The sequence below is a fragment of the Neoarius graeffei genome, chromosome 18 (genome assembly GCF_027579695.1).
Source record: "Neoarius graeffei isolate fNeoGra1 chromosome 18, fNeoGra1.pri, whole genome shotgun sequence".
Taxonomy (NCBI): Eukaryota; Metazoa; Chordata; class Actinopteri; order Siluriformes; family Ariidae; genus Neoarius; species Neoarius graeffei.
Window position 1 is genome coordinate 59,847,645 of NC_083586.1, and position 16,949 is coordinate 59,864,593.

General features: G+C 41.5%; 1 long non-coding RNA gene across 2 annotated transcripts in view; it reads right to left on the reverse strand.

The window, feature by feature from the left end:
• The window catches only part of LOC132866374 (uncharacterized), a 40,167-nt gene extending 26,155 nt beyond the window's left edge, over positions 1–14,012 (reverse strand). For both annotated transcript variants that reach the window (XR_009650560.1, XR_009650561.1), the window contains exon 1: positions 13,877–14,012. This is a non-coding gene — a long non-coding RNA (uncharacterized LOC132866374). The remainder of the gene's footprint in view (positions 1–13,876) is intronic.
• Between the last annotated feature and the right edge of the window lie 2,937 nt (positions 14,013–16,949).

Sequence of the window (16,949 nt, forward strand, 5' to 3'; positions counted from 1 at the left end):
AGAGATAATGAGATGAGATGAGTATTTAGTGTCACACTGACAATGTTAAGAGAATGAACATGGAATGTCCAAACAGAATGAAAATGCTAGCATTTTTCGGTAGCTATCTGCAATTTAAATACTTTGACGAAGTATTTAATTTGTAAGTATCGAAAAGTTTTATTTAGTCACCAACAAGAGTCATTAATATTAGCTAGAGGAGGTCGTGTTGGTTGTTGGTTTTGTTAACCTGATACTCGAGGCTATTAAGGCAGTGTGTTCTGTCAATGATGTCCGATATGCTTGGGTTTTGACTAGCCTACTTGTTTTGAGTAGCTTCCAAATGTCATGAAATTAAAAAAAAAAAATGATATGGGGTTTTCTTTGTGTCTATTTTGCACTTGGGTGAAAATAGCACTGGCCACATAGTACAGATATCTGCACCCTTAAACATAAACACATCTTCTTCTTCTTCTTTTGGCTGCTCCCGATTAGGGGTCGCCACAGCGGATCTTTCGTCTCCATTGCTCCCTGTCTTCCGCATCCTTCTCTACCACACCTGCCACTTTCATGTCCTCTCTCACCACATCCACGTATCTCCTCTATGGCCTTCCTCATTTTCGTGTGCCTGGCAGCTCCATCCTCAACATTCTCCTTCCAACATGCTCTGCATCTCTTCTCAAGATGTGTCCATACCATCTCAGTCTCATCTCTCTTAGCTTCATTCCCAAGCTCTCCACATGTGCTGTCTCTCTGATGTGCTCGTTCCTTATCCTGTCCAACCTCCCATCGCAAACCTTAACATCCTCAACTCCGCCACCTCCAACTTTGCCTCCTGTCTCTTCGTTAAGGGTACGGTCTCCAATCCATACATCACGGCTGGTCTCACTACCATCTTATACATCTTACCTTTCACTTTTGCTGGGACTTTCCGATCACAAATGACTCCCGAAATCCTTCTCCAACTGCTCCACCCTGCCTGCGCTCTCTTTCTCACCTCACTATCGCAGCCCCCATTTTCCTGCACAGTTGACCCCAGGTACTAAACATAAACTAAACTTAAGCATAAACACATACAAACACAAAAGACAGAAGTGCAAATTTATAAAGGGATTAGAAGCATGTCCTAATTTGGCAAAAAATTTAATTACTTAATCACACCTAAGCAGTTTGCTTATTACTGCTGCATGCATTAGCTACTAGACTTTACTAGCTAGCTTGTACTGAAGTATTTTTGTATTGTAATACTGTCATTTTTGCCATCAGCGAACAGAATTTTGTTGTGTGAAACAAAATCGCCAGGCTTCTGCTGCATTTTTTTTAACACAAAATAGAAGCGATAATTTAAAAATTTCAACAAACTACAATTGCGAAAGATCTGTGTCTCCATTAAAGGGGAACTGAAGGCAAATTTTTTATTATCAAAATTCTATTTATCTCATTTTATTAAATATAGAAATGCATTTTGATAGCTATTGTGTCACTGCTATAGCAAGTTATGAGTGTTTGCAATATGCGCTGTAATATATCAGTCTGTATGTCAAAGCGATGGCCGTAAACGAGATTCGTTGAGACCTGTGCGAGACATCGTAGGACGGAAGTAAAACGTACAGCGGAAATCAAAGTGACCAACATCTGCCGACGTTGTCAAAAGACGCGCACGCCCTCTTTCGAATGCTGATGTAATCAAGCCAGAAGTTTTGTTTGTTTTGATAGCAATCAGGAAAGTTTGAAAAAAGTACGCAGTAATCGTCATTTAGGGTGTTTTCACACTTGGTCCCTTTCAGCCATCTAACCGAACTCAGATCGATGACGACTCAGCATTTTTTGCGCATATGTGAACACTCCAACCGTACCCAGACCCCTTTAAAGCGAACCGAACTGAGACCACCTCAGGAGGTGGTCTCAGTACGGTTCGCTAAAAATCAACGGTACGGTTCGCCTAATCTGCGCATTGTGAACAAAAAGCGCACCGGGTTCACTTCACCTTTTTCACTGTAGTTTAACCTTCTTCGTTTGCCGTAGTTGGTCACGTGACTGTAGCAGGGAAACTCAACTTCCTTTTGGAACTTACCACAGCCGCTTTACAGTTCTCTAAACTTACTGACTGACGAGTCAGCCATAATAATATAACTATATTATAAATATATATATTTATTTATTTATTTATTAATAAATATATAAATTTAAATAAATATATAATATAATAAATTTATTTTCCTTAATCTGCACTATTTTGATCAAAGAATACAGCAGGGCAAGCATGGCAGCAGACATTTTGAGTCAAGAGAAAATTACCCAGAATTCCGTGCACTGGGGGTCTGAGGGCTCTAGAGGACCTGGTGTGAACAGAAAGAGGACTGAGGCCCCATCAAAGCTTAACTGGACCAGAAAGAGAACCCAGTCCTCTTTGTAATAAATTCACAGTGTGAACACAAAAAGAACTGAGTTCTTTTTCTTTTGGTCCACTTTTTGGTCCACTTAAAGAGGACTGAGTCTGGTTCCTTTAAAGGGGACCAGGTGTGCAAACACCCTTAAACTCGTTTTTGTGCAATATTTCGTTTGGAAAACAGTTTTCAAAATGGCGGCGTTGACACCTGGCTGATAAGCGATGCCTGCCGTGGACCATCTCATCTCATCTCATTATCTCTAGCCGCTTTATCCTTCTACAGGGTCGCAGGCAAGCTGGAGCCTATCCCAGCTGACTACGGGCGAAAGGCGGGGTACACCCTGGACAAGTCGCCAGGTCATCACAGGGCTGACACATAGACACAGACAACCATTCACACCTACGGTCAATTTAGAGTCACCAGTTAACCTAACCTGCATGTCTTTGGACTGTGGGGGAAACCGGAGCACCCGGAGGAAACCCACGCGGACACGGGGAGAACATGCAAACTCCACACAGAAAGGCCCTCGCCGGCCCCGGGGCTCGAACCCAGGACCTTCTTGCTGTGAGGCGACAGCGCTAACCACTACACCACCGTGCCGCCCTGCCGTGGACCAAACGAACTAAATTCAACACGGCTAAAAACCAAATAGGCCGATAAGTATAATATTTAACTGCAATTAGTTGCCAATACGAGTCACGATATAAGGTTACTAAAACCAAAAACGTAACTAAATAATACGTTAATTAAAAAATAAAGCAAGTTTAAAAATGACTTCAGTTCTCCTTTAAGTGATGTTATGTGATTAAAGCTGGGTTTTCTCCTCTCGTGATAGCTCGTACAGAGCAGAGCACTTTTTTCAGAAAGATAGCATTTCCATTTAGCACATCATGCATGTGACTTAAATGCAAAAAATGTGTATCTGTTACAATTTTGTGAAATATTGCTTAATCGAATGGTCTGAAAAACCACTTCATGTGAATGTAAAAATGTTTTTGCAATATTTTAGAGGATTTTTTTTTTAAATTCACGTATTTCCGTTACTCTTTTTTTTGGGGGGGACGCTATAAGAAATCGTGCATTAAGCAGGTTAATGGAAACATGGCGAATGAGAAACTTTTGAATTTTGAATCTAGTGGCCCAAGTTACAACTAATTAAAGCCAAGCACTAGGAAGTTGCACTGCGAGCTGGCCGAGTGGTTAGCGTGTCCACTTCTCGACTGGCTCATACCAAAGACTATTCTCAAACGGAACCTACTGCTATCTGGTGAGGTGTCGCAATACTGATGTGAGTGGGGAGTCAAACTCTTGTGGTTACCAGAGGACCCGCCCCCGACTGTAACCTTAACTATGTAATAGGTGAGAAGCCGAGGGCTATAGAAACAGAGATTGGCGCCGCCTGATGCGCCTTAAAGGCCTGGTTAGTACTAGGACGGGAGACTGTCTGGGAAGACCAGGTCCTGGTACGAGAAGGACTTTGAACTTGAACTAGCAAGCTAGCTGAAATAATATTACACTAAATATTATATTTTATTCTATCCACATTCACTGGATATGAGCAATCGCGCGCTCTGGTTGGCTACTCTACTACTAGGAGATCAGCTCATATACCGTGAGTAGAGAAAAACAAAATGGTGGAGCTTGTTGCGGAACCAACCGAAGATGAAATAAAAACTCTACTCGAAAAAAAAACCTCAAAAATTATCAAGTATTGAAAAGAAACAGAAATAGCTAATATCCCCTGTTCCACACTCCAGCCCAGTTGGTGGCGGTAATGCACCTTTAAGTTGGTTTGCCAACCACCAAAAAAAAAAAACTAAAGAAGAAGAAAACCCGAAAAAATACAAAAAAAGCAATAAGATATGGAATGAAAGTTTTTGATGGTAAGAACGTGTCTTTTTTATTTTTCAAGAATTATTATTATTATTGCATTTTTTTCACAAATTGCTCCTGTCATTTCGCCGGTTTGTTTATATTCTAAGCGGAAATTATTTTGTCGGACGTTTTGTATAAAGTTTTCGTTTATCAAATTTGCAAAAAATAAAAATACTTTGTTTCTCAAAAATACATTGAATGTGGATAGAATAAAACCATTATTCCACTCAATCTCGTCGTACATGACTTATAGCCGCTATCAGCTCATGTACGACTCGATTTCATGGAATAACTGTTCAGTGTAATCAAGAAGTTCACTACGTTTTCTTCTTTCCATTACATTAATGTCATTTAGCAGATGCTCTTGTCCAGAACGACGTATAACATACCCAGAGCAGCCTGGGAGCAGTTAGGGGTTCAGTGCCTTGCTCGAGGGCACTTCAGCCATTCCTGCTGGTCCAGGGAATCAAACCAGTGACCTTTTGGTCCCAAAGCTGCTTCTCTAACCAGTAGGCCATGGCTTCCCCACTGCTGGCTATGAAAGGGTGGGAATTTGTAATCACTAATTTGGGTGCAAATATCTCATCTCATCTCATTATCTCTAGCTGCTTTATCCTGTTCTACAGGGTCGCAGGCAAGCTGGAGCCTATCCCAGCTGACTACGGGCGAAAGGCGGGGTACACCCTGGACAAGTCGCCAGGTCATCACAGGGCTGACACAGAGACACAGACAACCATTCACACTCACATTCACACCTACGCTCAATTTAGAGTCACCAGTTAACCTAACCTGCATGTCTTTGGACTGTGGGGGAAACCGGAGCACCCGGAGGAAACCCACACGGACACGGGGAGAACATGCAAACTCCGCACAGAAAGGCCCTCGCCGGCCCCGGGGCTCGAACCCGGACCTTCTTGCTGTGAGGCGACAGTGCTAACCACTACACCACCGTGCTGCCCGGGTGCAAATATAATTATAGATTTAGATTTATAAAAGAAAAAATATCAGTTGTTTTCAGCCAAAAGTTTAAATGTTGGCTGAGGAATCGGATGTATTAGCCATGAAGCACTGGGGTCATCAGTTTCTACATGACAGGTACAACTAGAAATGGCAGACGTAGCCAGTGAAAATTAGCTGCATTGTAGCTCGATGTCTTCTTGTTAGCGTTCCCGGACTGTCAGACTTTAGTAGCGTGTCCCTGAAGGACACAAAACATCCCCACAACAAAACAATGAAAATTTATTTCATGTTCTATTGAATTCTCGTAATAAAGCCTGCTGTTCTGTAATAATGCTGTAGCATTAGTCTGACCCAGAAAAACTCAGCACTCACTCTGTGTGACCCAATACTAATGTCCTGCATTCTTGTGGCACAGCATTTAAAAAGTTGGAAAGATGTTTGCGTGTGTGTGCGCGTGATGTCAGGAACATATACTCCTTCCAGTAGCCTACATTATTTACCCAAAGGCTGATCCAATGTTGCCTCGGATGCTTATAAATCATGAGATATTTTCTAAATGTCAGTCCGATATTCCAGTTTTGGTAGGCCATAAAAGTATCGAACCAAAAGACATCTGTGTTTCATAACTCCCGCACTCTTAAAGATTGTTTAATTTTAATTGAATCATCGAATCCCGCTGACAAATAATTTTGCTTACTTCATGCATGTGCTCTCGAAACGCCGATGTTATTCGTTATTACTTATTTTTCTGGAAAGGGTGATTCATCCTGCTGGTTAATTTTTACATCCTGATGTAGAGTTTAAGATATTAAAGGGCTTGTGTGTGTATATGTGCGTGTGCGCACACGCTTACTCACACATGGGTTTTACACACAATCTAGCTATGTCAGTGTCTTACGCATCCAGCGTTAACGAAATGGCTTGGCAAGGCAGTAAACGTACACAATGTTCCTCTTACTACAGATACAGTCGATCAGCCAAGATGTGTTTGGTGTCTTAATTTTTTTTGCATCTTTACAGTGCCTTGCAAAAGTATTCATGGCCCTTTGTGTTTGTCCTGTTTGGTCGCATTACAAGCTGGAATTAAAATGGATTTTTGGAGGGTTAGCGCCATTTGATTTACACAACATGCCTACCACTTTAAAGGTGCACATTGTTGTTTTATTGTGGCACAAACAAAAATTAAGATGACAAAAACAGAAATCTGGAGTAGGCATAGGTATTCCCCCACACCCACCCACCCTAAAGTCAATACTTTGTACAGCCACCTTTTGCTATAATTACAGCTGCAAGTCTCTTGGGGTATGTCTCTATTAGCTTAGCACATCTAGCACTGGGATTTTTGCCCATTCCTCAAGGCAAAACTGCTCCAACTCCAGAATTGCCCTGTATTTAGTGCCATCCATCTTTCCTTCAGCCCTGACCAGCTTTCCTGTCCCTGCAGATGAAAAACATCCCCACAGCATGATGCTGCCACCACCATGCTTCACTATAGGAATGGTGTTCTCAGGGTGTTGGGTTTGTGCCACACATGGCATTTCCCATGATGGCCAAAAAGTTCAATTTTTGTCTCATTTGACCAGAGAATCTTCTTCCCTGTGTTTGGGGAGTCTGCCGCATGCTATTGGGCAAACTCCAAACATGATTTTTTTCAGCAATTATTTTTTTCTGGCCACTCTTCCATAAAGCCCCGCCCACTCTGTGGAGTGTACGGCTTAAAGTGTTCCAATGGACAGATACTCCCATCTCCGCTGTGGATCTTTGCAGTTCCTTCAGCGTTATCATTGGTGTCTTTGTTGCATCTCTGATTAATGCCCTCCTTGCCTGGTCTGTGAGTTTTGGTGGGCGGGGCCTTCTCTTGTCAGGTTTGTACTGGTGCCATACTCTTTCCATTTTGCTCTAATGGATTTAATGGTGCTCCATGGGATATTCAAAGTTTGGGATATTTTTTATAACCCAACCCTGATCTATACTTCTCCACAACTTTGTCTCTGACCTGTTTGGAGGCTCTTTGGTTTTCATGTTGCTTGCGTAGTAGTGTTAAAGAGTCAGGGTCCTTCCAGAACATGTTGATTTATACAGACATCATGTGACAGATCATGTGACACTTTGCACACAGGTGGATCTTAATCAACTAATTATGTGACTTATGAAGTGAATTGGTTGGACCAGCTCTTATTCAGGGGTTTCATACAAAAGGGGATGAATACTTATGCACACTCCAGATTTCTGTTTTTTCATCTTAATTATTGTTTGTCACAATAAAAAAACAATGTGCACCTTTAAAGTGGTCGGCATGTAATGTAAGTCAAATGGTGCTAACCCTCCAAAAATCCATTTTAATTCCAGCTTGTAATGCAACAAAACAGGACAAACACCAAGGGGGATGAATACTTTTGCAAGGAACTATATTTATTTATTTTGCGCTGCAGCTACTTGGCCAATGCAGCGAACAAGTATTGGAAGTCTATTGTGTACAAGTCAAACGACATCCAGTTATTCCGTGATGTCACACAGCTTTGCTGGTCATCGTGAGACTTCCTGTCATCTATAAACAATAACAAACATTATAGGGGTGGCCATCTTGGACAATATACAGTACTGTGCAAAAGTCTTAGCCCCCCTGTTTTGTTTTTTTCATACAAGCTTTGTTATAGATTTCTATTTTATGACTTCTACATTGGGGTGGCACAGTGGTGTAGTGGTTAGCACTGTTGCCTCAAAGCAAGAAGGTCCGGGTTCGACCCCCATGGCCAGCGAGGGCCTTTCTGTGCGGAGTTTGCATGTTCTCCCCGTGTCCGCGTGGGTTTCCTCCGGGTGCTCCGGTTTCCCCCACAGTCCAAAGACATGCAGGTTAGGTTAACTAACTGGTGACTCTAAATTGACCGTAGGTGTGAATGTGAATGGTTGTCTGTGTCTATGTGTCAGCCCTGTGATGACCTGGTGACTTGTCCAGGGTGTACCCCGCCTTTCGTCCGTAGTCAGCTGGGATAGGCTCCAGCTTGCCTGCGACCCTGTAGAACAGAATAAAGCGGCTAGAGATAATGAGATGAGATGAGACTTCTACATTATCGAGTCAAAACATTACAGAAACATTTTAGAGTTCCAAACGTTCATTTTTTTTCCAGCACAAAATTAAATGTTACAGGAAAACTATAAGTTTCTATCTGAGCAGCATATTCCATCAGAGAGCACTTTTCAGATTAAACAAGCTCAACTGTGAGCTACTGCTCACTTACGTATCCCCCGCTCTCGCTTATATCAGAACGCAAGCAATCGAAGGAACAGGACACTTATTACGAATGTTGACTTCAACAAACATTGAACCCCGAAACAAGTAAGTAAAGAGCAGTGTCTCTCCCCAGAGATTTTAAACAGCATCCTGGTAAACTGTCGTTTTGAAATAGCATTTTGCTTCTTGAAATAGCTTCAAAATCCACCCTATACCGTATGTTTCGTAAATGCATTCAGTTGGTAAACAGGAAGTTGATGTGCAACAGATCTGAAAACAGTATACATGGTATAGAACCCCAAGCTGAAGCTCGGTACCAAATACCAAGCAGTTGTGATTTGTAGTTGCTCAGAAAACTGTTACGAAAATTTTGTAAATCCACACTATATGTTTCGTAAATACATTCAGTCGGTAAACAGGAAGTCGATGTACGACAAACCTGAAAACGGTATACATGGTATAGAACCCCAAGCTGAAGCTCGGTACCAAATACCAAGTGACTATGATTTGTGGTTGCTGAGAAAAAGTGTGTTTCGGACGGACGGACGGATGAACAGAGGTTTAAAAAAAAAAAAACAGTATTACCCCCCCACCCTTCCTTTGGAGCAGGGTATAAATAATGAAGGCTACTGGGTTTTGGTGCAAAATGAAGAAGTGACAGTCAAAGTGTCCAGAAGAACTGTGGCTGGTTCTGTAAGATGCTCAGTAAAACCTACAGCTCATTTCCTTATAAAACTGCACTCATTGGACCTAAGACTATGATTTTTTTTAGAGCAAAGGGTCGTCTCACACCAAATATTGATTTTGTTTCATTTATTATAGGTTACTGATTACTGTTTATAGTATTTTTTTAATGTTGAAACATTTCGTTTCATAATTTTTAAGCCATTTTTGGTCGACAGCATTTCTTTACATGTGCCTAAGACTTTTGTACAGGACCGTGTATCACTTTGTTTTTCTTTACTGCAGTTCGCTTCAGGATCTACTGTACGTCCTAATGTTTGAGGGTGAAATTGAGCTGGAAAGCTGAAAGTTATACAGAGGAAAATGTGTATTTTCACATTGAATCTATTCATTCATTCATTCATTCATTCATTTCCATAAACACTTTATCCTGCTCAGGGTCATCCAAAGCATATCCTGGGAATACGGAGTGTGAAGTGGGAATAGGACAGCAACGACACCTTTTGTCACTCACAGGATATAAAAGTGTTTATTTAAATAATATTGGCTGGCGTTGAGTGGTATATCAAATATATTCTATTCAGCTAGCATGATACTGAATGAATGAGTCGAAGATGAGTAGCTGAATGGAATATATATCTGATATACCATGAAAAAAAGCCATTATTATTATTATTATTATAAATACACATTCCTTTCGGGTGTTCAACGTGTCTTTCTCTTTCAAAATTCTCTCAAAATCTTCCGTATTTAATGAAGCAAACCTAGCGGCCATATCTGTTTACAAACTGTAACAGCCAGTCACTCGCTAGCGCGGAAGTTTTACGTCTCTGACGTGTGACGTCATGTTGTTTTGACAACCATGCAATATCGTAAACCATATTCAACGCTCATTTTCCATTGGGTAGAGTGACGTAATACATGTAGGATAAGCGATATGCGAACAATATCACATGCTATCAAACCAAATGAATGAAACCCACTAGAAGGGAATAGAACACATGTTTTGATTCCATCGAAAAATTGTCCTGGATGTCAAATAATTTAAATATCGCATGGTTTGATTTTGGACATTCATTCATGGTATTTTATTTAAGATTTTGGATGAGCTTGCCTTCCACTGCTTGTGAGCTACGCTCGCCGTGGAGCTGTAGTATAAAATTAAGGAGCATTGAATGTTAAACAACAACAACAACAAATATGCCTTAGCTGATTTGGGAGCAAAGAAGAAAAATGTATAATCTTTTTAAAATTTCTTTGATATCAATGAATCCTTGACTGAAGCCACCATATACAGTACATGCATTCAAAAAGGTTCCAAGATAAGTTAAGGATTAGTTATGTGTCAGCCATGTTAAAGGGGCCATATGATGAAAAACTCACTTTTTCAGTGCTTGTGCACATACATTTGGGTATCTGGAGCTTACCAATGCACAAACTTTGAAATAAGAAATGATCCAGTCAGGTTCTTTTGTTCAGAAAACTTGTGATTCATCAAGCTGTTCGGATTCATCTCCCCTTTTTATGTCACAAGCAGAGCTCATTTGAATGATCCCACCCACCCCCTCATCTGAGTATCTCCACTCATTAAAAACTTGAGAAGTGCCTTTGTGAATGAATATTCATGAGGAAATTGTTGGTGGAAGAGTGGGGTGGGGTGATCAGTGGCTCATTATCATTTAAAGGAACAGTCCGGTCCTCAAATCAGCCATTTTGAACAAGGCTGTTTAGACAGGGTGAGAAGGTGCTGTGGTGTTTTATCCTTGTAGTATTTTGACCAAAACATGCCACAGACATTTGATTAAGACCTCAGGGAACTGTGTCAACTTCTGGATAAAGGGTTTAATATGTCACCTTTAAGGTTCTACCAAACACCAAATGCATCATTCATTGGTGTATTTATCTTGGTCAGGGTCACAATGGATCCAAAGCCAATGTGATCCAGAGGAACGCATCCTGGACAGAACATCACTGGCTAATGAAATCCTTGTTAAGCTGAAAGGAAAACTCCAAAATGTTATCATTTCCATTTGCTCATTTTGTCCACAGAGACTTAAAGTTGAGACAGGATACAACCGAGCTGAGGGTTAAGGTTCTTGCTCAAGGACATAACAGTGACACTTTGGTGGTGCTAGGATTTGAACTCCTAATCTTCCAATCAGTCGGCCAACCACTGAGCCACCAATTCAACAAGTATCCGTCTGGGAATCTTCCTTCGAAATTCTTCCAGCGTGGGAAAACCAAAAAGAAGATTTGATCCGTAATAATGTGAAGACAGAACCTTGTTGCATGAACAGAGCAGCAGTGTATAAAAACGATGAACATTATTCCGTGAAATACCCATTAAGACTTTTGTTTTTTTTTTAAATCAGACCTTTTATTAGAATTTCTACTAAACCTTTATACAAGCCCAAGGGGCTTCAGTCTTCGGCTGAAAAGTTACAAAAGGAAGCAGCAGCCGAAGATCAAGTGCATGTGTGTGTGTGTTTTTATTTGCTGTGACTGGCTCCTCTGAAGCAATTTCATCTCCCAAAGCAAAGAGACGACTTAAACAGCCTCAATTAATTCTGTTTTGTCCCCAAACAACCTCCAGAGGCTGGCTGACACAATGTCAGTTAGCTAACAGCAGCCATGTTTTCTCTTTCTGCTGCCAAGGTACATGAAGAAGGGAAGAAAGAAAGATGTTGAGCAGACACTTGACTCTTTTTTTTCCGATTTGACTTTTGATCCAGCATCAGGTCTTTAGTGCTCATTCATAAGGTTTTGAAGAGCAGAAGCTAATCCTGCATTAACATTTCACTTTGTTCATTTGGCAGATGTTTTTTATCCAGGGTGATGTATGAGCGAGGCAGAATTCAGTCCAAGCACAACTGGTGGCATGAATATTCCTGAGACAAGATTACCAGTTTAATTAATACATCTCCATTTGGGGTCAGCTGCTTGAGCAGAATCATCCTTCGAAGGAACTAGGCTTGTAGTACTTGAGTCCGACTCATCTCATCTCATCTCATTATCTCTAGCCGCTTTATCCTGTTCTACAGGGTCGCAGGCAAGCTGGAGCCTATCCCAGCTGACTACGGGCGAAAGGCGGGGTACACCCTGGACAAGTCGCCAGGTCATCACAGGGCTGACACATAGACACAGACAACCATTCACACTCACATTCACACCTACGGTCAATTTAGAGTCACCAGTTAACCTAACCTGCATGTCTTTGGACTGTGGGGGAAACCGGAGCACCCGGAGGAAACCCACACGGACACGGGGAGAACATGCAAACTCCGCACAGAAAGGCCCTCGCCGGCCACGGGGCTCGAACCCGGACCTTCTTGCTGTGAGGCGACAGTGCTAACCACTACACCACCGTGCCGCCCCCGAGTCCGACTCGTACCCTAATTTTAAGAACTCGTGACTTGGCTCGGACTCGTATTAACTGCATTCAGACTTGTAAATTGGAGACAGAGACTCCAATTTTTTCTTTATTTGTTGTAACATCTCATCTCATCTCATTATCTCTAGCCGCTTTATCCTTCTACAGGGTCGCAGGCAAGCTGGAGCCTATCCCAGCTGACTACGGGCGAAAGGCGGGGTACACCCTGGACAAGTCACCAGGTCATCACAGGGCTGACAGACACAGACAACCATTCACACTCACATTCACACCTACGGTCAATTTAGAGTCACCAGTTAACCTAACCTGCATGTCTTTGGACTGTGGGGGAAACCAGAGCACCCGGAGGAAACCCACACGGACACGGGGAGAACATGCAAACTCCGCACAGAAAGGCCCTCGCCGGCCATGGGGCTCAAACCCAGACCTTCTTGCTGTGAGGCAACAGTGCTAACCACTACACCACCGTGCCACCCCCGAGTCCGACTCGTACCCTAATTTTAAGAACTCGTGACTTGGCTCGGACTCATATTAACTGCATTCAGACTTGTAAATTGGAGACAGAGACTCCAATTTTTTCTTTATTTGTTGTAACATGCCGTAATAATTTGGCACAAGATATGTATACACTTCTACATTCATTTTGATACTAATTTTGTGCAAGAGAATGCACATTCACCTGTTCATATGTCATGTTCAGGAACAAAGTAACGTTAACGGCGCTAAAATGCCTGGAGAGAACACCCCTTGGATTGTCCGCTTTGCTTCTACAGACTTCTCGTGCAGTGGGAAAAAATGCACTGATATGTGCTCCATATGTAGAAGAACTATCAAGGAGACGACGGAGACGACCTTGAACTTCAATCGTCATTTGGTAAGACTCCACCCAGAGAAGGAAGTGACACACTATGTTCATTGTTCTGTTGATAGTGGGCGGGGCTTGCTGACTGTTGAACTAGCTAGTGTTAACCCTCTCTCATGTTATTTGTCCTGTTGATAGTGGGCGGGGCTTGCTGAGCGATGAACAAGCTTTTTATCTGTAGCCCATTAACTAAAATGGGGCAGTCGAGCAGTAACGTTAGTCCAACACAGTAGCAGAGACACTTTCACACAAACACAGCAACAGCCACCGTCAAATGGTGCAGATGGAGTCTTGTTCTCGGACTCGACTACATGAGACTGGACTTGGACTCGAGGTTTAGTGACTCGACTACAACACTGGAAGGTGTTGGTCTCATTCCTCAAAGCATTCAGTGTCGTTATCATACCTCCATGCAATTATTATTTGTTTATTCAATTTCACTAACCAACCTAAGAGAGTGAACCTGAGTTTCATTATGGACCAAAAATACAAATACAACTTACGAAAGATTTCTTTGATCGTCTGAGATCGCCTGATCTGATGCGCTGATTGAGTTCCATGTTGGTGTCCATGGTGAAGTTTGGACCAGAAAGCGATCTGTGCTGTGTCTCACCCCATAAAAGTCCTTACCACCAGAATGTCGTGACTTTCCCCCAGCGTAGGCGTGTTGTGAAAGAATCTTAATCGTATAATCTGAATTGCACCACTTGTGAACAAAACTAATGTTGCACAACCTACCACAGAGTTTGATAAATATTTTTTATGATGGCATTTCTCTTGAACAGCGTGACTCACTGTAAACTTAAAAACTGCTGTGTATACCTGAAAGTACACCTGAGAAGGAATTCTGTTCAAGTAACACAGCTGAAAAGCCTAGCTGAACGGGCGATGATAACTAGCGTCTAAGTTAACGTCTTTGTTAAGTAAGTTGCCTCATATTCCAGCGAAATAAGCTTAACTTTAACCACAGAACAATTTCTGTGGAAAATATACTGCACCAAGACAAATACGAGTGATTTAGTTACGTTCGTAAATGTCCATAAAACAGCCATGCTTGTTGAAATTTTGATGAACAGAATTATGGGATTGGCTGCAGTGAGAAGCTCACATTCAACGCTACCCTCAAATTTGCCCAAAATAATGAAGGGTTTCCAAATGTAACAGTCACAAACACTGCAGAAAAATTATGTCTTCCTAGGGAGCTATCTCACACTGATATTATTTAATGGGCAAATATTGATCCTAGATCTGGGCTGAGTTTCCCAAAAGCATCACAGCACAAAAACCACTGCTAAATGGTAGAGCAAGGATCACATGGATATCTCTCTCTCTCTCTCTCTCTCTCTCTCTGAACGAGGGCAGATGATCTTAACTTAATAATACTTTTGTGAATCTGCACCCATCCAGCTCTAAGTTCGTCCCAAGAAATCAAATCTTTCCTCCTGCAAAAGTTATTTTCTAAATGTTGATTCGCTTTTCTTTTTTATACACAAGCTTTTTCAGCATTTTATCTCAGCAACTTTGCAAATCTCAGGTAGCTAACACATATTTATTCTATCCATATTCACTGGATATGAGCAATCGCATGCTCTGATTGGCTACTCTACTACTAGGATATCAGCTCATATACCATGAGTAGAGAAAAACAAAATGGCGGAGCGTGTTACTGAACCAACCGAAGACGAAATAAAAACTCTACTCGAAAACAAAACCCCCCAAAAAATGCAAAAAAAAAAAGCAACAAAATTTTGAATGAAAGTATTTGATGTTAAGAACATATATATTAATATATATATATATATATATATATATATATATATATATATATATATATATAAAATTATTATTATTATTATACAGTGTCTTGCAGAAGTATTCATCCCCCTTGGTGTTTGTCCTGTTTTGTCGCATCCCAAGCTGGAATTAAAATGGATTTTTGGAGGGTTAGCACCATTTGATTTACATTACATGCCGACCACTTTAAAGGTGCACATTGTTTTATTGTGACACAAACAATAATTAAGACGAAAAAACAAATCTGGAGTGTGCATAAGTATTCACCCCTTTTTGTATGAAACCCCTAAATAAGAGCTGGTCCAACCAATTCACTTCATAAGTCACATAATTAGTTGATTAAGATCCACCTGTGTGCAAAGTGTCGTATGATCTGTCACATGATGTCTGCATAAATCAACGTGTTCTGGAAGGACCCTGACTCTGCAACACTACTAAGCAAGCAACATGAAAACCAAGGAGCCTCCAAACAGGTCAGAGACAAAGTTGTGGAGAAGTATAGATCAGGGTTGGGTTATAAAAAATATCCCAAACTTTGAATATCCCACAGAGCACCATTAAATCCATTAGAGCAAAATGGAAAGAATATGGCACCACTACAAACCTGACAAGAGAAGGCCCCGCCCACCAAAACTCACAGACCGGGCAAGGAGGGCATTAATCAGAGATGCAACAAAGACACCAAAGATAACACTGAAGGAGCTGCAAAGATCCACAGCGGAGATGGGAGTATCTGTCCATCGGAACACTTTAAGTTGTACACTCCACAGAGTGGGCAGGGCTTTATGGAAGAGTGGCCAGAAAAATGTCATTGCTTAAGAAAGCATGTTTGGAGTTTGCCCAACAGCATGCGGCAGACTCCCCAAACACATGGAAGAAGATTCTCTGGTCAGATGAGACTTAAATTGATCTTTTTGGCCATCATGGGAAACGTGATGTGTGGCACAAACCCAACACCCTGAGAACACCATTCCTACAGTGAAGCATGGTGGTGGCAGCATCATGCTGTAGGGATGTTTTTCATCTGCAGGGACAGGAAAGCTGGTCAGGGCTGAAGGAAAGATGGATGGCACTAAATACAGGGCAATTCTGGAGGAAAACCTGTTTGAGTCGGCCAGAGGTTTGAGACTGGGATGAAGGTTCATGTTCCAGCAGGACAATGACCCTAAACATACTGCTAAAGCTACACTGGTGTGGTTTAAAGGGAAACATTTAAATGTCTTGGAATGGCCTAATCAAAGCCCAGACCTCAATCCAATTGAGAATCTGTGGCATAACTTGAAGATTGCCGTACACCAACACAGCCCATTTAACTTGAAGGTGTTGGAGCAGTTTTGCCTTGAGGAATGGGTAAAAATCCCAGTGGCTAGATGTGCTAAGCTAATAGAGACATACCCCAAGAGACTTGCAGCTGTAATTGCAGCAAAAGGTGGCTCTAAAAAGTATTGACTTTGGGGGTGAATACCTATGCACACTCCAGATTTCTGTTTTTTCATCTTAATTATTGTTTGTGTCACAATAAAACAACAATGTGCACCTTTAAAGTGGTCGGCATGTTGTGTAAATCAAATGGTGCTAACCCTCCAAAAATCCATTTTAATTCCAGCTTGTAATGCAACAAAACAGGACAAACACCAAGGGGGATGAATACTTTTGCAAGGCACTGTAACATTTTTCACAAATTGCTCCTGTCATTTCACTGTTTTTTTTTTTTAATTCTTCATCTTTAAGCATTAAAATTTGTTGAATTTTTTTAGACTGGTTCAAAAGCTCAAAGAAGTT